The 21711-nt window shown below is 44.0% G+C and overlaps 1 protein-coding gene across 7 annotated transcripts in view; it reads left to right on the top strand.

Moving 5' to 3' along the window:
* Positions 1–21711, top strand: part of RARB (retinoic acid receptor beta) — a 543189-nt gene that overhangs the window by 468596 nt on the left and 52882 nt on the right. The gene's annotated exons all lie outside the window — the stretch shown is intronic.

The following is a 21711-nucleotide window of genomic DNA, read 5'->3' as shown; positions in this document are numbered from 1 at the left end:
TGCTAGGGATGTTAAATTGCATTTAATCAACAAGTCGATGGAATTTCCAGCAATTAGTTGGCAAGTGGAGGGAATTGCAGAGCCACAGCAGGATCAACTCCTGGCCCCGGGAGCTAACCCCGTTGCGGCTCTGCCTTTTAAATGTATTAAGAGCCGACTGGCTCGTAATACATTAAAAAAGTAGAAGTGGAGTGGGGAGGACCAGGCGCGAGCCAGGACTTCTGATTCCCGACTCACACCTGGTTCCCCTTGCTGTGCTTCAGCATTTTAAATGCATTAAAAGCCTCCTGGATCTTAATACATTTTTAAAAAGTAGAAGTGCAGTGTGGGGGAACAGGCGCAAGCCAAGACAGCTGATTCCTAGTTTGCACCTGTCCCCTCCTCCCCCACTGTGTTTCAGCTTTTTAGTTGTATTAAGAGCCAATAGGCTCTTCATACATTTAAAAAGCAGAGTTATGGTGTCTGGGACTGGGCGTGAGCCAGGAATCAGCTGATTCTTGGCTCGTGTCCAGAATCATCTGATTCCCAGCTTGTTGCCCAGTCTCCCGCGACATCTCTGCCTCCCCTGCTCCCTGCGGAGATGGTGCTGGAGGAGGAACTGGCTTTTAAGCCAGATTCCCCAGCACTGGCTCCTGCTCCCCGCTTGCTGCCTCTCATACAAAGGGGGGGCGGGAAGCAACTAATCGAGTCACTGCTCAACTATCCGAGAAGCTTAAGCTTATCAGATAGGCATATTACAAGGATGTAAGCAACTAATTGACTAATGTGGATGTGAAAACATTAAAGGGACACTTTCAATTTTTGTGATTAGTTAATTTTGGTAAGGGGATCCCTTTCAATAGTATGTCCTAAACTCAGGATAGCTGTATCTATATCCTCATTCCAGGAGTTCCTAGACAGCTGGAAACCTGACCTATGTCTCTGGACAAGGACCCTGGTCCCACTTCTTCCTGAGCAAGTATTTTAAGGCTACACAGCTCTCTGTCTTACCCTGTGACATCCACAGATGTAAATCTGTCTAATAGTCAACACCTGTGCTTTGCTTCCACTCTGGGGGCTATCCCCAATGTACTGACCGCAGTTAATTGTTACCACACAACTTTTTGTAAGCAAGCACGTTTATTCTGAAGGTAAAAGCATTACAGCGAAAACATGTAACATTAATAAATCGAACCTACTACACAGATATTTATCAGAGCTCACCCACAACTCCAATAAGGGCACTGGTAGGCGTCAGTCTTTCCAATCATTCCATAAGATCTGCCTAAGATCTAAGGTCCTGTCAGTGCAAATGAAGCATTGTATCCTAAAAGCCCTTTCTTTGTCTACTGAGCTCTGAAAACCTAGTTTGAACCAGTGTACATAAACATCCCTTCCCAAATGGGGTTTGTGGTGCCTGAAGTCTGGAGGAGATTATGCTGTAAGTGATTCACCTGAATCACCTTCCTCTATTCAAAAGCACTCTGGTTCTGGATAGTCTTCCCTACTGGAGTCGCATGCAATCCATTGCACAGGACTGGGAACAGCTACTGAATGACACATCTGCTGTTGTTGACAGTGTCTCATTATCTGGGGAAACCTCAGAAAACCAACCCCTGCCTTTTTATTATGTGAAGTTTGTGTTAAGGCATCATCCTGCTCTGCCCTCAGGTGTTGGGAACAAGGTACACTCCTGTTTGCATCCATGGTATTGCCCTCACAGGCATGTAGTGAGGCAGTGTATAGTTATAGACTAGACAGGAAATGGAATAGAAATGGACTTTTTCAAGCAGGATACTGGCAAAACCACCTTATTACAGTGAAATTTCTCTGTTAGTACAAATCCAGAGTATCCTGAACTCCTTCCATCCCCATTATGTGGGGAGCTGCCTTTCATGCCCCCTTCCTTTTTTTTTTTTCCAGCACTGCATGGCAGCGGCTGCCCTGCCCATAGTACTTTGCATGAAGGCTTTAGGCCACAAGATCCACTTATTTTAGTTGCTGATCTGTGGCCCCTCTCCAGATCTGCCCCCATAAGTAGTAGATTTGTGATAATATTTGCAATTAACTTCCTTGGGAGGTAACATTACGATAAAGTGGAAGATCTACTGCGTTAAAAAACACACACCCTTTTTTTACTCACATTACTGTATTTTAGAATATTTGGGGGTACATGTTTCTCTGGACATATGGTGAAAAGCTGCTTCAGAACAAAATGGACTTCTAAAGTGGTGGGGAAGGGCTGCAGACTAAACAAAGCATTTTATCAACCAAGAATGGGGTTTCTGTTCAGATCTCAAGAGAGATGTGATCTAAGCCCCAGAGTGAGAGCCAAAGCTCCTGAATTCCTACCCCGGCTGACAATGTCTGCCTCCTCCTGTCCTCTTTAACCAGCTAATTCCCTCTCCTCCCCCCATGTGTAAAATGTGGATGTGACTCTGCAGTTTGGAGAGAATCCATGTATGTTTGTAAAATGCTTTGAAATTGAAAAATCCTAATTGTGATGATTCCACTGAAGGGAGGAGTTTGAGCAAAATAAAAGCAGGGAAACTCTGCGACAGAGACATAACTCAGGTTCTTTATGAAATTGGATAGGCTTAGCAAATTAAGCCCCAAACATTCTTGTATCCCCAATGTGGAGCTGTTTGGGGATGAGCATGAACAAAACAGATGAAGGGTGTTTCCTGTGTTTGAGAACACAGTATGTTAGTTTTATGTGTTTAAAAACACAGCAGTCTAATGTCAAGGTCAGATACATACCACAGACAATGTATTCTTTATGATGTGGTGCTGAAAATGAATAATGGAATGTTTTATATTAAATTAAAAATTGGTTGTAGAAGAGCAGAGTTCAGCTAGCTGCACATTGCTTCTTATCCTGTAGCTTTGCTATTGAGGTGTTTTAATGTCTTCAGAGAAACAGATCCCTTTGTTTTTCCTGAGATCTGTCTTGCTTTTTAAAAAGTCTTTCCTTCTGAATTTTGCACTGCTTTTAATGCCAGTTTTAATGTTTAAAGGAGCATCTTAAATTGAATACTATCAGTCATAATTTACTCTATATTCTTTGAATATGGTTATGTAACAGCAGCAATTGCATCAACTCAGCTAATGCGTTTTCCTCCGGTGCCATGTACAGCAGATTAATAGCCCATGAATTCATTTGCAGCTCGTTGTATTTCAGGCGGCAATTAATAAGCGGCTAAAGAAAATAACAAATGATTTTTTAATCTAGTATGTTAATTTCCAGCTGAACAGTTTATTGGCTCCTTTTCTTGTGTGTCCTAACGAAATTCTCCTGATTTCTAACTCAGTCACAGCGAAACTCTTTGAATCTCGTGCAAGTCAAGGCAGAATTTTATGATTAGTTTGATAATTTTCCCAAATGTTGAGAGAAAAAGTAGAATGTTCTCTAAGATTCCGTATCTTCATTCATTGTTTTTCACATATTACATGGATATTTGTAACTTTAAACCATCATATGATCGTGTTGCTGTATTTAGAGAGAAAATGCAGTTGTGTGAACTAGGGATTGAAAGCTCAGCAACACTTGGCACAATTCCTGTGTTTCTTTTTGTCAGCTGCCAGGCTGAGCTTTTTGTGGCCATTACCCCTGCAATGGATTCTTAAGCCCGGGGTAAAAAGTGGGTCAGGGGAAGGGTGAGGAGGAGTAGCTGGAGACATAAAAATCAATTGTTAGCCGAAAAGGAAAAGTGAGGGAAATCCTCTGTTGCTATTGAGAAAAACACAGGGAGAGTTAAGTTCTTGCTGTTGAACTTGGACAAGAAAGAATGATAGAGACCGTAAAAACTGAGAACCGAGCTAGGGTTCAGAACCCAAGGGAAATGAAAACAGAGAGATTCCTGTAATGCAGGCCAGACCTCAGGAGCAAAGTCCCAGGGGAAAGCACCAGCATGTGCTTCAGGGCATCCCAGTCTGGTTCTAGATTGGCCTCTCCCCCCTTAAAACTAATTACTTTGAAATTTCTGTTTGTTTTTCCAGTCTCTCTTACTTCTTGTTCAAGTGAAACAGTAAGAACCATTTATGTTAACATACGAGGGGAAATACTGGGCCTTGGCTCCTTCTCTTTTAAGAGTGCTTCCTCGGAGCTTTTGCTTTCTTTGAGAAATGAGGAAGCATAAGGGAAGCGTTTCTGCTAGGCTCACCTAAAGATTGACCACAGGTCCTCACCTGGCAGTTATATTAAGACATTGCTAATACAGTGATCTTTCAGTTCTCTTGCTGCAGTCGCCGTATTGTAACAAAGATAACACTTATTTGACCTTGTACACTGGGCCTGCAGCATCCGCTTGCATCCATAAATCCTAGTCCCTGCCAAGAATAAGTGTGAGCCTTTCCCATATTTTGTTTAGTAAGATTTATATTTAATTTGTGACACTCCAGAATAATCACATAGAATTATAATTTCATCACTTGCAGTATTCAAGTTTACCTCTGAAATACCCAATGGTCTTTGGGGAGACAGGGCAAAATATGTGATGTTTGGATGTTTTGAATTATAAAGTCTGCCTTTGTCCCTTGTACAGGGTTTCCTGTTGTAGAGAGTAAATTGTATTGACGAATGCTGAGTTCCTGTAAAAATTATGCTCTTTTTCCAGCCGTAGAGGTGAACTTTGAATAGACACTTTGCTCTTTTGTAAAGTCTTCTAGCTAATCAAAGTACTTTGCAAACATTAATGAAATAAGCTGTATTATGCTGCTGTAGAGTATTACTGTTCCTGTTTTTGCAAAAGGGAAAATTAAGGCACAGGGAGGGGTCTTTCTTATCCAAGATGACACAGCAAGTTTTTGGCAGAATTAGGAATAAAGCTAAATTTGCTGAACTCCAAAGACCATCCTTTCTAAGGGAATTACTTTCAATTAGATCACATAGGTACGTCGCCTCTCCAATTTATTGCATTAACAGGTGTGTTATGAGCAAGATGCAGAAGAATGACTTCTCGTTCTACTCTGCGTTGGTTAGGCCTCAGCTGGAGTATTGGGTCCAGTTCCGGGCATCGCATTTCAAGAACGATGTGGCAAAATTGGAGAGGGTCCAGAGAAGAGCAACAATAATGAATAAAGGTCTAGAGAACCTGATCTATGAAGGAAGGCTAAAAGAATTGGGTTTATTTAGTTTAGAAAAGAGAAGATTGAGGGGGGACATGATAGCCATTTTCAGGTGTCTAAAAGGGTGTCATAAGGAGGAGGGAGAAAGCTTGTTTATCTTGGCCTCTGAGGATAGAACAAGAAGCAATGGGCTTAAACTGCAGCAAGGGAGGTTTAGGTTGGACATCAGGAAAAAGTCAGGGTGGTTTAAACACTGGAATAAATTGTTCAGGGAGGTTGTGGAATCCCCATCTCTGGAGATATTTAAGAGTAGGTTAGATAAATGTCTATCAAGGATGGTCTAGACAGTATTTGGTCCTGCCATGGGGGCAGGCTACTGGACTCAATGACCTCTCGAGGTCCCTTCCAGTCCTGGTATTCTATGATTCTAACCACACTTTTTCTTTCACTACACTTTTTAATCATTTCTTTTAAAAATCAGTAATTTGTGATACAAAATGGAAGATTTTAGCAGCATGCAACACCGGTAGGGGGTTTTGGTTGGTTGTTGTGTGGACTTTTTTCTTCAGACAATGCAAGGACCCTTCTTGAAATTTGCTATGTCACATGACGTTGCACTTCAAGTCTCTTCAGGTGAATCCTAAGTCTAAGACAATACTAACTCCCTGTCCTTTGGATAGACTGAATATAACCTCTAGGACAGATTCAGTAGCGGCTCTCAGCAAAGGAAAACTACCTGGGGATATGTCATCTGTGAGTAAATCAGATTCCGTGTGAGAAAAGGCAGAATTCCCAAAGCTCAGTAATACTTAATACTGTTCAGTCTGGAATATCTTTCAATGCTTCTTCACCATAGCTCTGAAATGTGAACCTAGTTTCTGCTGAGTTCCCTGTTGCTCCTTTACGATCTGGCCTTTTTTGCTCTGTCTTCAGTGAATTTGTTTTGTTTTTAAGCACTGTCAAACTTTGCTACCTCAAGACTGTTAGCATCCAATCCCATGACATTCGCAACCTTGTTTCAGTGCTCACATGGTTCCTTTGATGCTTAGCTCAGTGCGTTGGCTCTCTTTCAAGTGTTTGATGTTTGCTCAGGTGCTTGGGGTAACTTTGAAACACTGACACACATCTTCCTCCTTGGCCCCACAGTGCCATGTAATGGTGTTTTCCTGTAGCGATTCACCGCGTTTTTCCTGGCAGTTCTCTACATCTGCATTCTTTGTGCTCCTCTGTGTTTTTTCCCTTTTCCTCTTAGAACCCAGAGGAGGAAGAAAAGTAGGTGTTTCAGAAATATGCCAGTTTGGGATGAATAACTGGCTGTATCTTCTGCCTTGGAGCAGATCATGATCTGTAGAGTTGTTAGGTCTGCCTAAAAATGTTACCTAGAGCTACCAGGTTCTTGGGGAATGCATAACGTTCTTCTTAGAGTCATCCCTGGAAGTCTCCTTTAAATCTGGCCTGTAGCTATTCCAGAGTACTGTGAGGACTTGTTCTCAGAGGATAAGCATAGCTCAAGTCCTCCTGCTTTGAGGAAGCCTATGTCAACACAGATCCACATTCTCACTGGGGTGGTTGGTTGTACTTCATCATTCCTTGGCTGTCTAAATAATCTTCACCATGCATCCCCCAAGGCTGAGTTCTCCCAGTTGCATTGATATTTTGCTCACTGTTGCTTTGATGGAGTTGCCTGAGAGAAAGTGATAGAAGGCAGGCTACATTACAGAAGAAGGCTCATGGTCTGGCTAAATCTCTTCCCAGAAGAAGCTCAACAGGCCTGTACATGGGGGTGAGGGTTGTGAAGAGTGCGAACATCTCTCCCCCCCCCTCCAAGTTCCCTTCTGACCCCTCAAACCGTGAGTGGGGGGGGGGGTCAGCCCATCCCCTACGATGGTGTAATGAAGGAAGCAGTTGCATGTCAGAATTTGCTACCGAGTGTGTCCTGAGCAAGCTCACTGGAATGGAGCATGCTTAGTAAGAACAGTTGTGGCCGCTACACTCACGTGCTGTTCCTGGCCCACATTAAAAAGAGGTCCAGGGGCAAATTGCGGGGGAAAGGGGAAGAAGGGCAGAAATTAACTGGCCTGGGGGTGGTAATGCAACTTCATGGTGAGGCAGAAGATGGGCTGGAAGGGAAGAATCAGGCAGGGAGTGGATAGGAGCTTGGGTCTGGCTGGGGGGAGGAGGGATGGAGACACTGCCAGCCCCTGTGCAGGGGTTTTGCCCCCATACAGGAAGGAGCCGGGGGGGGGGAACACTTACCCAGGCAGTGAGCCACCTGCCAAGTGTGCAAAGGCAGGGATGGGCCGTGAGAGAGGGTTTTTATTTCCTCTCTCAGGGCAAAACTTGAGAGCACTGGAGTATAGGGCAGCTATGACTGTGCTCTTAAAGGTACAGCTGCTCTCATTGCTAGCCTGCCTTTCTGCACTACTACAGCACAGAGGACTGAATGGTGGAAACATCCCACATGCAGCGGGGGAGGGAGCGTGGAACACATTTTGAGGATTTTGAAATCTCTTATCAGTTTATATGTCAACATAACTCTCATAAGAGTTCACAATTAGTCTTATCAGATGCTGTGATTTCTGGAATTGCACTCTGGCCTTTGTAACCCAGGGGTCGGCAGCCTACGGCTCACAAGCTATATATGGCTCAATAGAGAGCCACATATGGTTCACAGCTCAAGCTCAGCCTCCTCCCCTGGCAACAGGGAGCCCGTGCTGGCAATCCAGCCTCAGGCCCCCACAAGATTGGAGCCAGCGCTGGCTTCCTGAAGGGTGGGGGTGGAAATCCCAAAAGCTCCATGCTGCATCTGGCTGCTCCTCCCCTTCCTACTGCAATGCGCGCACTTCCATATCCACCCTACCTTCCCCTGCTCTCAGGGCAGGCAGGACACAGGAGCTGCACAGTCTCCCCCTGCCTGGTGATCACCAGAGAGAGTGCATATGGCGGCGCGTGGTGTGGTAGTGATACATTGAGCGTGCAGGACCTGGGGGGAGTGGGTAAGATGGCAGCAGAATGTCTGGCCTTTAGAGACAAGGAGCAGCTGGATTTCTTAAAGGAGCAGCACATGCCCTCCTTCCAGCCCTGCCTGCAGATCCTGCCCGACAGCTACTCGTCCCTGGAGATCTGCAGGTACTAGCTGAGCTGCTCCTTCCCCCTTCCCCCTGGCCAGACACCCACCAGCACCCTGCTCCTGCCCCCTCACCAGATACCTACCCCCAGCTTGCTTCTGCACCCTGCCTCCCACCCAGATTCTGCACCCCCATCCTAATCCCACTCACTGGCAGCCTGTCCCGTACACTGGATCCCTCTTTTTTGGCCTCACCCTAGAGCCTGGGAGACACACAAAATCCTCTAACCCTGGAGCCCCCAAAAGAGTTCATCGGACCTGAGGCCTTGAACCTCAGTCCTTCCTGCCCTCCCCACCCCCATGAGGCTGGAATACCAGAGGAGTGAGGTGTCTCAGTTGCAGGCCACATCAGTGAGGGTTGGAGATTTTTGGAGGGGCTGGTTTTTTTTTGCTTCTCACTTTTGTGGTCCCTGATTGATTTTTCTGTCGAACAGTGCCCCCTGACCCAAAAAAGGTTCCCTGCCCCTGCAAAAAATAAAAACAACGTTAAAACATGTTGGACATGTTTTACTTTATTTAAAAATGAAGCCTGACCAACAAGCCCCCAATTGCATCCCAGACTCCATCTGGCTTTAGCATCATAACAGTCCTACTTCCCCCCCACACTCCAACCTTGAGACCCTTTTACACCTGAACCCCTTGTCGTCAGCCCACATCTGCTGCCTCTGATAGAGGGAAGGGGGCAGGTGGCACCACGGCTCCCACCAGCTCCTGCTTCCACCTCCTCCCTTGCTGCCTCCAATACAGAGGCAGCAGTGGGGGCGAATGTGAGTAGTCAACTCGACTACCCGATAAGCATAAGCTTATCAGATAGTCGACTAGTCGCTTAGGGTATGTCTACATTAGCTCGTTAATTCGAGCTAGGTAGGCAAATCAGGCAACCGGAGTTGCAAATGAAGCCCAGGATTTAAATATCCTGGGCTTTATTTGCATGTTCCCGTGCGGTCACCATTTTTAACCCCCCTTAGTTCGAACGAACTGCCTGCGGCTACACGCGGCAGTTTAAAGTTAATCCAAACTAAATCCTTAGTTCGGATTAACTGTTACACCTCATTAACGAGCTAGTGTAGACATACCCTTACATCCCTAAACTAACCCCCCTCCTCCCCCCCCCTGAAAGCTCCATGGCCTCATGTGCATCACTCCATTAGTATGCAGAATGGAGAACATAAAGTCCAAGGCAAGAACCACATCCTGAACCTCCATCTCCAGCCTGCTCCTGCACCCCTGCTCCCACCCAGATGCCCAACCTCTCTCCTACACTTCCCACCCTCCGAGACCCCACATCCCTGGCCTGCTCCTGCATCTTTCATCCTGCCTAAACCCTGCACCCTCACCCCAGCCTGTTCCCATGCAGCCCCCTCTCACATATTGAACCCCTTATTGTTGTCCCTACCCCAGAGCCTAGGGGCCCCACAAAATCTAGCAGCCCCAGAGAAGTTAATCTGGCTTTGGCGGAAAGCCCTTGCAAAAATCAAGAAGGCATCCGTTAATGGCCCACATGTGTAAAACTGGATCACCAAGAGCAGTTCATTACATCACTAAAATGATCTCTAAAGCAAATTGAGCTGGACCTTACTGGGTTAAGTGTGTCCAAGGTCATACGTCAATGTACCCCGTATGTACAAACATCCTATAAGGGATGGGCAGCCTGGTTAAGCTGATGGTATATTGACAAACTCACAAGAAAAAGAACCCCAAGGGTTTATTGGAAACTGTTTTGGGTAAAGCTAGATTAGGAGTTGGAGTACTGGATGCCACTTACATAGAAGTGGCAAACAAACTAAATTGAGTTGGACAAGCCAATCCTTATCAAAATTAGGACTGGGATAACAATTATCTTCTAGAATACTGCCAGTATGGCAACTGCAGGGGGAAACGGATTTGTTACTGTTAGCAGGAACTATGGGATCAATACAAGAAATTGTGTCCCTAGCATTAGCCTGTACATAGGCCCAGGAAACAAGTCAGCAATTGGTCATTCAAATAATCTGGGGAAGGCATGCAAGGAAATTTGCTTTTGGAAATAAGAAAACTGTTAAGGGGGGAAAGCTACAGAAAGGGAGAGACAGTTAATGGCATGGTAGAAATTGGTAAATTTTACCCAAAACAAAGATCAAATGGTTCTACAAGCGTATGTAGTAACTATACACCCTAGCCTACCTATTGATATCTATCCAGTGATACCTATAGGAATCCAGCTAACACAAATTTAATGATGTATTCCACTGATCATCATTCCTGGGAACATATAGAAAACCAACAATGGAAAACCATTGACATGTTTCTGTTTGTGGCCCATGAAAATTTGGGATATATGTGAGGATCAAAATTTACAAGAAAAGGATGAAAGTTTCTATATAAAAGACAAAGGAACGCAAAGATGTATGTTTGCTGTATCTGGCCCATATGCAGGAGCGTGTGTGTGAAAGGTGTAAACGCAGCCCTCATAGACCCCCAAGTAAATGTGCTCTGGCTGGCTGGGGAAGGCAGGAGCAATGTGCTGCCCAAACCTCCCTCCCCATGCTCTGGCTGGCCAGGGGAAGGCTGGAGCTGATTTCCCCCCTGGCCAGGAATGAGTCCGGGAATCAGCCCCAGCCGCCCTCGGCCAGCCGGAGCACGCTTACTTGGGGGACCGTTGTATTTGCACCGTTGTGCTCCACATTTAAAAAAAAAAGCGCACACACACCCCTAAAGAAATTCCTGCGTACGAGCCTGTGCAAGCTTATGTGGATATAAACATGAGAGCACTGAACTGGCCCTTATTGGGCACAGGTGGCCTTTGATATGTGTGGTCCAGTGGTAAAGCCGACAGCCTCAGCACTAGATCTGTGTACAAGTTCACTTGGCTGCAGGCATTCAGATTCTGTGTAGAGGTCCACATAAAAAAACCTTGAGATCCTACTGATGACTGGAGAACATCTTTTGAGTGGGTTAGGTGAAGAGACAAGGTGGCCTCTGTCTTGTCTGCTAAGCCTAGTGCCTCTTACACAAATCCTATAGATGCAGGGAGTGGAAGGATAGCTGCTGGGAAGTCAGCATCCTCTTCAGAGATGTATGTTGAAAGGTTCCAACATACATGTGGAAAAGGCCATAGAATCCCTTCTCTCTGTTAAACCCACATGATTTTTTTACCCACTAAATTGTTGTGTAGGGAATTTCTCAAAGCCATGATCATGATTAACTAGCTGACTGTGGTTACTTACCACATTGCAGCCCCTCCTGCTAGAATGCCAGCCTTACGTTTGTGCTAGAAAAATAACCTCAAGTTGGGTGTATTTTGATTCTGTGTGCTGCATTCCTGACTTAAAGCCCATTGGAGCAATTCACCTTCATGTCTTCATTTTTCATGAGAAAAAATGTGAGGAATAATTTAAGATTAAAACATAAATGGCCACATAGGGAGTACAAATAATGTAATGCATTTATGATAGAAATATAGTTAGCATTTTGCTGCTAACACAGCATGAGCGATAAGGAAGATCACAAGACAATGGATTTTTTTCACCCTGTTAAAACCTAAAATTAACTGAAGCAATTTGTCCCTTTTTCCAGAATATTTGTTAGCATGTTTGTATATTTATGAAAATGATCCATTTTTAATTCAAAATGTAATGAAAAGTCTATTGCTCTCATACAAAGCAGGTTTTGAAACTGACTTTAAAAAGCTGTAGCTTAAAGTCCTACAGGCTGTGCCTAAGGCTGATAAGCATTTAATTATCTGTGGAATTCTGTCTCGGTGTCCTGAATACATAACATGTTGCTTATTGCAGCTATAAATGGATTTAAGTAAGTATGAGGAAATTCTTTCTTTCAGTTTTCAAGGCAGGTACCTAAATTTTAGAGCTAAAGCTAAATGGAATTCTGCTTTTCCCTGGAAAAAAGGGCAGCTGAATGCAAACATGCTTTTCCTGTGGATTACAGGGTTGGTTAGTCATCTGACAGACACTTTTAATGGAGTCAGAAAGACATGCAAAGGGAAACACACTGACCTACTTTTTCTTTATTTTTATTTTTATTTTCTTTCTTTTTTTCCTCCACTGCAAGCAAATAAAATGTTAATGTAAAACTTCTCAGAAAATTAGATTTCACTTAAAGGAGCTTTTTATTTTATAATTTTCTGGGGGGAGTTGAAGGTCGTAGGGGAAGCATTTCCAGTCAAAGCTGCATTGGGATATTCTGTATTCCATAAGAAATTGGGTTGTTTGAGAATCTCGTCCCAGTCCGCAACAACACTTTCCTCTATCTCCTCTTCCCTGGCAAAAGACAATCAGCTTTAAGATTAGTGAATGATTTACTGCAAATTCTCTAAGGCAATGCTTTAAGAACCATGTGCAACAGATTCTGTTACACTTACATCATTTTTATCCTGTTGTATTTTTGGGTTTTTGCCTTTAAATTCTTTTTAAAATTACTAGTAGCTCTGAGATGCATTTTTGAACTTTAGATTCTTTGATTAAAATATTACAATTATTTGAGCTTGGCCTATAAATATTTGTTTAAATCAGAATTTAAAACTGTGGGAAAAGCTCACCAGAAAAGCATAATCCATTTGAAGGCCTGTGGGGAAAATAATTAAAATAAATGAGAAAAAAATTAAAACTGGGGAGCAATCTGTATATTTTAGAAATATGCATCTGTCTGTGAGTCTGTTACTCCACCTAAATGGTAAGTACTAGGACAACCAAATTTGGTACGGCACACTCTCTTTATCCTAGCTTAAAGCAAGGCCAGTGTTTGGTTGTGCCAAGAAAACGGGAAGTGCCAGGAATGGTGCTGTTTTTCATAACTTAGAAAGGGAGGGGCTGACAGGGCAGGGACACAGAGGAGGGATGCGATACTGAACATGGTAACTGGGGATCATTGAGCCCAGAGGGAAGAGCTATATGCAGAATGGCCAATGGGGTTGCTGCATCACCAAAAGAGTGCACCATCTTGCTTGCTACCAGACTGGGTAAATAGCCCCCTGCTCCAAACCCTCCCCTCCCCTTCCCTCCCTGGACCTTAGGCAGAGGGGAGAAAAAGCCTCACTTGTTGGGACCCCTGCCTTGAGTCCCTTCTCATGCCCCAACCCTCACTCTTGCACCTCCACCCCCATTCTCTGACTCTTGCACCTCCCCATACACCACCAAGCCTGAAGGATCTGGGCAACACTGAATAAGTCTTCTAGTTAGGACATAAAAATAGAAACTAGAAATGAGATGGACTAAGCAGAGGGGAGTGGAATGAAAAAACACAGAGACTGTGGTCTTTCACTGCGATTCCTAAGGAATCGTCCTACAGCAGCGAGCACGTGGTGCGTTCTGCATGTGATTGGATTCAACACGTACATCTCTCTGCAAGAAATACAACAGTATTTTTATTTGCTAGCCAGCAACAGACAGATTTGGAGAGGAGATGAGAGCTGTAGTTCAACAAGAGAAAGATCATAAACCTTTAGTTCATTGCCAGAACTAGACATACTGCTCTCTCAGAGTCACTAGTGAAGGGGTGGCCAACCCATTCCGGGCAAAGAGCCAAGATATCAGTGGATCCAGCGTGAAGAGCCAGGGCAAAGTTGTCGAGCAAAAAAAAGGGGGGGGGGCTGTCCCTTTAAAAGGAGCCCCCGGTCACATTTGGTCAAGCAAAAAATAAAGAATAGCCCCTTTAAGAAAACTCATTTAGAGGCTTTTGGGCCACATCAGGCTGCCGCTGGCCAACGCCATCCTTAGTACTCCATCTATAATGGCTGCACCGGATGGCTCCCCTGCCCCAGTGAGTGCAGGGAGGAGAGGGCCGTTTTCAGGGGCATGAGGGCGGCTTTACGAGCCACCGGGGGAAGGCTTTGCGAGCCGCACCCTGTGGGGGGAAGAGCCACGGGTTGGCCACAGCTGCACTAGTGTATTCTCCACTGTCCTTCACAGCTAGATTTGAGGCACAGGAGGGAGTAAGCCTTTATGTCTTGTACCAATAAACCCTGCTACAAATTCTGTATCATCTGTCCTGTGCAAAATCTTTTGTTTTAAAACCAGTTTGTTCATTAAACTTTTTAACCACACGGTGCATATGTATGAGGCAATGTAAATGTTACATTGTTCAAGAGGATGCAGGGACAAATTCTGGGAGTTAGCACGTCTTTAAAAGTTCTGCAGTTTGCATAGATATTTTTATAGCGCACAGCACTTCTCACTTTGTGTATTAGTTGTATAGAAACCCGCTCTCTGCCTCAGCGTTAGAATGAGCTTAATAGCACATGCGACCATTTGGTGTTAAGCTTATTATTCCTGGTTTGTGATCTCACCAGTCTATAGGGCCGTGGGGCACAATTTGTGGCTTGCAGGCTGCATGCAGCCCACTGAGGTTCCACCTGCAGACTGCCTGTCTCCCCATTTCCTCATACACCTTTCACATACTGAGGGACTGGAGCCACACTCTTCTGATTCCTCCTCCCCCCCCCCAGCACTTTTTCATACCACCATGAACCCGCTGATTTGTGCTCTGTCCCCTGTTCTCCCACTCCGTCCCAGAGCTTGAACACCACAAGTAACTGTGGAAGAGAGGCATGGGGGAAGGGGCATAGAGAATGATGGGCCACTGGTGGAAACCTAGTGGGCCACAGGCTGCAACTTGTCCACAAAGGTCATGTGACCCATCAAGAGGAAGGAGAGACACTCATGTGGCCCACACACTGGAATCTCTGAAGAATATGGAAATAGCATGAGCTACCCCAATGCTTGTACTATACCTACATACACACAAGGTGAATACAGGTAAATGTGAACACAAACAGCAAATAGGACAATCAGGTCAGCTATATGGGGGTAGGAGGAAGTAACAAAAGAAAAATATCTTTGAGGTAGTTGGGCCTCTCCAGTATTTATTTCCTCAGAGTTAACCTTAGCAAACTAGACTGAGCCTGTAAGCGGGGTGGAGAGGTGTTTATTTTGCTTTGTTTTTTAAAGCAAGTGATTGTGTGCCCTCTATGTTAGCTTGGGAGGAGCCCACTCTAAAAATGACTCATCATCTGTTTTGGATTTTTCCTAAAAGCACAGTCCCTGAAGCAGAGTAGGGAAATCATGACTTACGAATCTACTACAAGTCTTGGAAGGGGGACACAACGGGCATGTGGAAAAGGGGGATCCAGCTCATCTGAGGAAGTGGGTTTTGCTCACGAAAGCTCATGAGACTATCTGCATATATATTTTTGTTAGTGTCTAAGGCTACATCTAGACTACAGGAAACTGTGTCATGTCGAGGGAACACATCTGCTCTTCCACTGTGTTTTTTTGGCGGAAGAGCAGATGCGCTTTCAGAAGCCCTGTCTTTCTCCTTCCTCAAGGAAGAAGGGCTCTTCCAAAAGAGGAGGATTTTCTGAAATTTGGCCCAGTGTAGATGGGCCAAATTTCAGAAAAGCCTCTTCCGACAAAACTATTGGAAAAAGCTGTGCAAATTGCGGAGCGCATTTTGCGTACATTTTTCCGATAGATCATTGTAGTCTAGACATAGCCTAAGATACTATAGGACTGGCTAGTGCATGGGTGGCCAACCTGTGGCTCCAGAGCCACATGCGGCTCATCAGAAGTTAATATGCGGCTCCTTGCATAGGTATCAAATCCAGGGCTGGAGCTACAGGTGCCAACTTTCCCCTGGGCTGGAGGGTGCTCACTATTCAACTCCCAGCTCTGCCCTAGGCGCTGTCCCCTTCCATCCTTTCCCTCTAGGATCCTGCCACTTCCTACCCTCTCCACTGAGCCTGTCACACCCATATTTCCCCCTCCAATGTCTCCCACTGAGAAAGAGCAGGAGGAAAAGGCGGCACTGACCAGTGGGGCTGCCAGTGGGTGGGATATGCTGAGATGTGCCAAGGGGATGGGGAGATGATCAGGGCTGGTGACATAGAACTGTTGCTCTTTGATAACGTGCATGGGTAAATTCTGGCTCCTTCTCAGGTTCAGGTTGACCACCCCAACCTAGTGGATGTAGTTTACTTAGATTTCCAGAAAGCCTTTGACAGGGTCCCTCACCAAACGCTCTTAAACAAAGTTAGCTGTCATGGGATAAGGGGGAAGATCCTCTCAAGGACTGGTGACTGGTTAAAAGATAGGAAACAAAGGTAGGAATAAGTGGTCAGTTTTCAGAGTGGAGAGAGGTAACTAGTAATGTCCTACGGGGCTCCATATTGGGACCAATTCTATTCAACGTATTTATAAATGATTTAGAGAAAGGGGAGGTGGCAAAATTTGCAGAGAATACTAAATTGCTCAAGAAAGTTAAGTTCAAAGCAGACTGTGAAGAACTTCAAAAGGATCTCACAAACTAGGTGACTGAGCAACAAAGTGGCAGATTAATTTTAATGTTGATAAATGCATATTGGAAAACATAATCCTAACTATATATATAAAATGATGGGGACTCATTTAGCTATAACCACGCAAGAGAGAGATCTTGGAGACATTGTCGATAGTTCTCTGAAAACATCCACTCACTTTGCAGCAGCAATAAAAAAAAGCAAACAGTGTTAGAAATCATTATAAAACATGTAGAAAATAAGACAGAGAATATCTTATTGCCTCTATATAGATCCATAGTATATCCACATCTTGAATGCAGTATACAGATGTGGCGGCCTCATCTTAAAAAAAAAAATCTTAGCACTGGAAAATGTTCAGAAAAGGGTGACAAAAATTATTAGGCGTATGGAACAGCTGTCATATGAGGAGAGATAAACAGGATTGGGACTTTTCCACTTAAAAACAAGGAGACTAAGGCGGGATATGATAGAGGCCTATAAAATCATGACTGGTATGGAGAAAGTAAATAAGGAAAAGTTATTTACTTGCTACCCTAACACAAGAGCTCGGGGTCACTAAGTAAAATTAATAGGTAGCAAATTTAACACAAAAGGAAGTATTTCTTCACACAGTGCACAGCCAATCTGTGGAACTCCTTGCTGGGGGATGTTGTCAAGTCTAAGTCTTTGAGAGCATTCAAAAAAGAGCTAGATAGGTTTATCAATGGATATTAGCAAGGATGGGCAGGAATCGTGTGTCTAGCCTCTGTTTGTCAGAAGCTGGGGATGGGCAAGAGGGGACAGCTCACTTGATGATTACCTGTTCTGTTCATTCCCTCTGGGGCACTTGGGCATTGGCCACTGTCAGAATACTGGGCTAGATGGACCTTTGGCCGTTCTTATGTAAGCAATTAAGGGCAAGAAGTAAGATGCTCAGACTAGATACAAATCAGAAACAAAGCAGAACATTGGATGCCCAGTGGCAATTAGGCAAGCTCAGTTGTTTTAGCATCAGTAAAGCCAATACATTACTTCTGTTTCCTCTTCCCAGGAAAATAAATCCTGCTTTAAGATGTTTCATAGACTGTTATTAAGTTAATATTTTTGTAGCACCTAGAGGCCTCTGTCAGGGCTTGGATCTCATTGTGCCACCCACATACCAAAGCTTCAGTATTTTATATTTTGAATATCCCATAGCTTAGGAATAACGTCTCTCTTTGATCAGCTGAGATCAATGCTCCTTAGTGTTTGGCACTATACGAACACCCAAGGAGAGAGAGACCTGCTCTGAAGTGCTTGCAATCTGAGCAGATAAGACTGACAATAGAATATAAACCAGATCTCCTGGTCCAGTGCCCTGTCCACTACCATACTGCCTCCCATAAAATCTCCAATGTTCAACTAAATAGTAAACATGCGTAATTTTGTATTAAGAAAACTGTTTTATGGGCTTCACAAATAGTCTGAAATAAGGCTTCAACATTTTTTAGTCCCAAGAAACCATGTGTTAACAGTAGTTAAAAGAAACTGTTGAGTGTGTAAAAATGTTGTGTAGTGGTTCGGATGAGGATTCTTGGGTTAAAGTCCTGGCTCTTCACTGAATGCTTACCAAGAGGAAGTCACTTAATCGTCTCATATCTCCGTATATCCATCTCGGGTGGAGCTGAAACTTAATTATGTGTGAAAGGTTTTGAGATCCTCTTATAACAAGTATTACATTGTAAGTGCATCATGTTATTGTAGTTGTTCATCTTTCAAGTGGCACAACCATACAGGGGGCCACTCTGAGTGTAGGGGAAGGAGAGTCAGTGCTTACTTGGACTCAGGGTCCAATGATACATTGTTGAAGGCAGCAATGAGTGTTCTGCTATTGACCTCAATGCAAGCAGGATCAGGTCCTTATTCCCCTCTCTTGGATTTAAAGCTGCCTTTTCAGCCAAATTATGTCATTCCAAGTGTGTGATTGTGATGTAAATTGCTGTCAGCTGGGGACTTACCATGGACCACCAACCTCATTTAATTAAGGACCACATGTTGAATTCAGACTACTGCCCAAATGTGAAAGAGACAGACAGAACATCCAGCCCTTTGACCACATTTCAGACGTCATCTAATGTCCAAGTGGCAGCCTTTGTTTCCATACAGCAGTCTGGGGAAACTGGGTCAGTTTATCCAAGTAGAACGTATTATTTTATTGAGTTAACTCTGTGATGAACTGCTGCCTCTTTGCCATATCTAAATGAACTCCCTTGTGTGCAATACATCTTGCAGTGAAAGTTTCTGGATCCTCTAGTAATCACTTTGATTTCAAATCAACAATAAAGATGATGATGCTTTTTTAGGCTGATGTTTCCTGGAAACAAGTGTCTGTATGCTTTGTTCCTTGCTTGATCACTAAATCAGACTTTTTTATTGTGAAAGTACTTCATGTAAAAAGGTTATGTGCTAGGACAACTGCAGAAAAGAAGAAAATAGTATAAAGAATGGGGAAGAATAACAGGTCAAATCAGTATGTGGAGCCATTTGACTTTACCTGACGGAATAAGATTTTTAGAACCAACTTTATAATTACTAGCTAGATTTATAATTCAGTAATCAACTCCAATTTATTCCCATTTAGTCAGAACTACGTCACAGACCTTTTTTAATGATAGGAACCTATTTTAAATAGCTTACATTTCAAGGAATTTATATATAAAAAGTAAAATCTGCCCAACTAGCCTGTTTGTGTGGCATGTTAGGGGCTCATGTCATAATCTGCAAGGGTGTGTCAAGACTACAGGGTTTTTTAAAAAAAAAGTGGCCTTTTTTCGAAAAAACTTCCCCTGCATCTAGACTGCCACCGCATTCTTTCGAAATTAAATCGAAAGAATGTGGCAGTTTTTTCAACCACGGTAAATCTCATTTTATGAGCAAGAACTCCTTTTTTCGAAAGTGCTCTTTCGAAAAAAGGTGTTCTTGAATGCAACCAGAGCTTTTTTGAAAGAGAGCATCCAGGATGCCTGGGTACTCTCTTTCGAAAAAGCGGCTTGCTTTTTCAAAAGAAGTGGTTGTCGTCTAGACGCTCTCTTTCAAAAGAAGCTTTTTCGAAAGAGGCTTGAAGACATAACCCATGGGAAAAAAATATTTTAAAGGTTCAGGTTTCTGTAGACACTCTAGAAGATTACAGCCCTATATGTACAATCCCATCCTTGCTGTTTTAGACAAATAAGTGGCTTTCCAGAAAGGTGGAATTTACCCAGTGCTTGGGAGTTATTGCAGAAGCCCATATGCATGAATGGAAAGGAATACTATATGCAGCTGAGGGACTTACAGGTTTCTTTTAAAATGCCCATTAAGTCTCTCGTGCTCCTGCACTCAATAATCCCAAACATGAGGTGTAGTTTGACCTAAAATGGTACAAACTAGTACCTGCATTTTTGGCGGACCTGCCAATAGTGTTCCTTCTAGGGATGTCACCAGTTAACTGGCAGCCCGATTAATGTCTAACTAGTAATTGATTAAACGGGATTTTACATCCCTAGTTCCTGCTTTGACCCCCCTCTTCTTCCTCACTAGCTTCTGTCAATTATGATCTTTCACACCCCTTAGCCTGAGGCTGGATGAGTGTTTTTATGAGGGGTCATGTATTGGTTCTTAAAGATACATTTATTTTGTATTTAAAATAAGTCTGACTTTGGGGGTGGGAAATAGGACTTTTGTGGGGGTGGAGAAGTGATGTTTAAGTGTCTTCTTTCTCCTCCTGCTGCAGGAGTGATGTCTCAGCTGTTTATGCTGTCTGTATAATTGTCAGTATTTAAAATAAAGATTTTATAGATGTTGGGGTGCTAGTGGCTGCTCAGAACTCAGTCTAGGCTCCAGAGACTTTTGTCTGCCCCTAAATTTAGCATGTTGTTCGTTTTAATATTATGGTAGCTGCCAGAGGCCCCTCAAAGACTGAGGATTCCAGCGGGATGGCCACTATGCAAACACACAGTAAAACTACCCCTCCATTTTAGAAGCTCTTCTATAAGGGTATGTAGCATGCACCGACATTTAACTGCTTAGTCATCTTCATTGCATTGGTGTAGTACAGCGGGTGGATGTTATCCCCATTTTACAGATTGGAAGACTAAGGCACATTGGTTAAGTGACTTGACTAAACCACATGGCAGCTGGTCTTGAACCTGGCTCTCAACCCTGTCCTTATTCCTCCTCTATTCAGTCTTTTATACTATTGAACTGCCCCACAAGGTGGCCAGAAGTCACTTAGCAGCAGATACCCGTTCAGCTGCAGCCAGAGTGTGAGGGGCATTAGTGTAAGTGTACAGCTTCCCTTCAGTGTGGCCTTCCCAAAGGGGCCAACAGATCACCGATTTTCTCAAAATGGAGGGCCTGTGACTCACCTCTTCACTGATCCCCATACCCAGAACTGGATAACTGAAAAGGAAGCCATGACTAACCTTGTAATCTTTTAAGAAAGCTCAACGACAAGCCTTTGTCTTTAGCTTTGAAAACAAATCATTATGAACCAACATAACCCCGTGGTTATCTCAGAAGGAAAAGGTAAATAACAACTGAGCTTTTCCTTTGTCCTACTTGTCCTCAGCTCAGAGGAAGTGGATGGCAGCAGATTTATGAATCCAGAAATTGGCTCTGCAAAAACAAGAGGTTGCAGGTTCCATTCATAAATCATCTTAAGCAAATGTATCACTGGCCACATGAGATTTTACACAATTCCTCAAGTAACTCAGCGGTACAACTACAGAATCTAGCAGTCAGAGACATTACATACAGATGACACTTCTCTACATATTTTCCATCAATAGATGAAGGTAATGGACCTGATTCACCATTCTGTTATTCCAGTTTTACATTGGTGTGAATTAGGGATGTAAGCAAGTAGTCTACTACTCATGTCTCAGAGGCAGCAAGATGGGAGAAGCAGGAGCTGGTGCTGCGGGGAGCTGGCTTAAAAGCCTGTTCCCCTCAGCACCATCTCTGTGGTGCTCCTTTCTCTTCCCCCCTCCCCGCCGGCCCCACCCGCATAGGGGTGGGGCAGGGAAAGCTGCCATGAAGCAGCCTCTGCCTGCAGCAGGCCCAGGTTCACGTGAGCAGAGGCTGCTCCTCGTCGGAGCATCCTGCATGCCCAGCTCCTACTACATTTAAACTACAGGACCACAGCGGGGGTAGCTCCTGGACCCGGCATGAGACGGGACGGAGCGTCTTTCCTTATCATTGATCGTGTAGTCGATAGAAATTGTATGCCAACACAAAATTCCACCAAGAT

Source organism: Pelodiscus sinensis, chromosome 2, assembly GCF_052426305.1.
Source record: "Pelodiscus sinensis isolate ZL-2025 chromosome 2, ASM5242630v1, whole genome shotgun sequence".
Lineage (NCBI taxonomy): Eukaryota > Metazoa > Chordata > Testudines > Trionychidae > Pelodiscus > Pelodiscus sinensis.
Note: the sequence above shows the minus strand (reverse complement) of the source record. Positions and strands in the feature narration are given on the sequence as shown.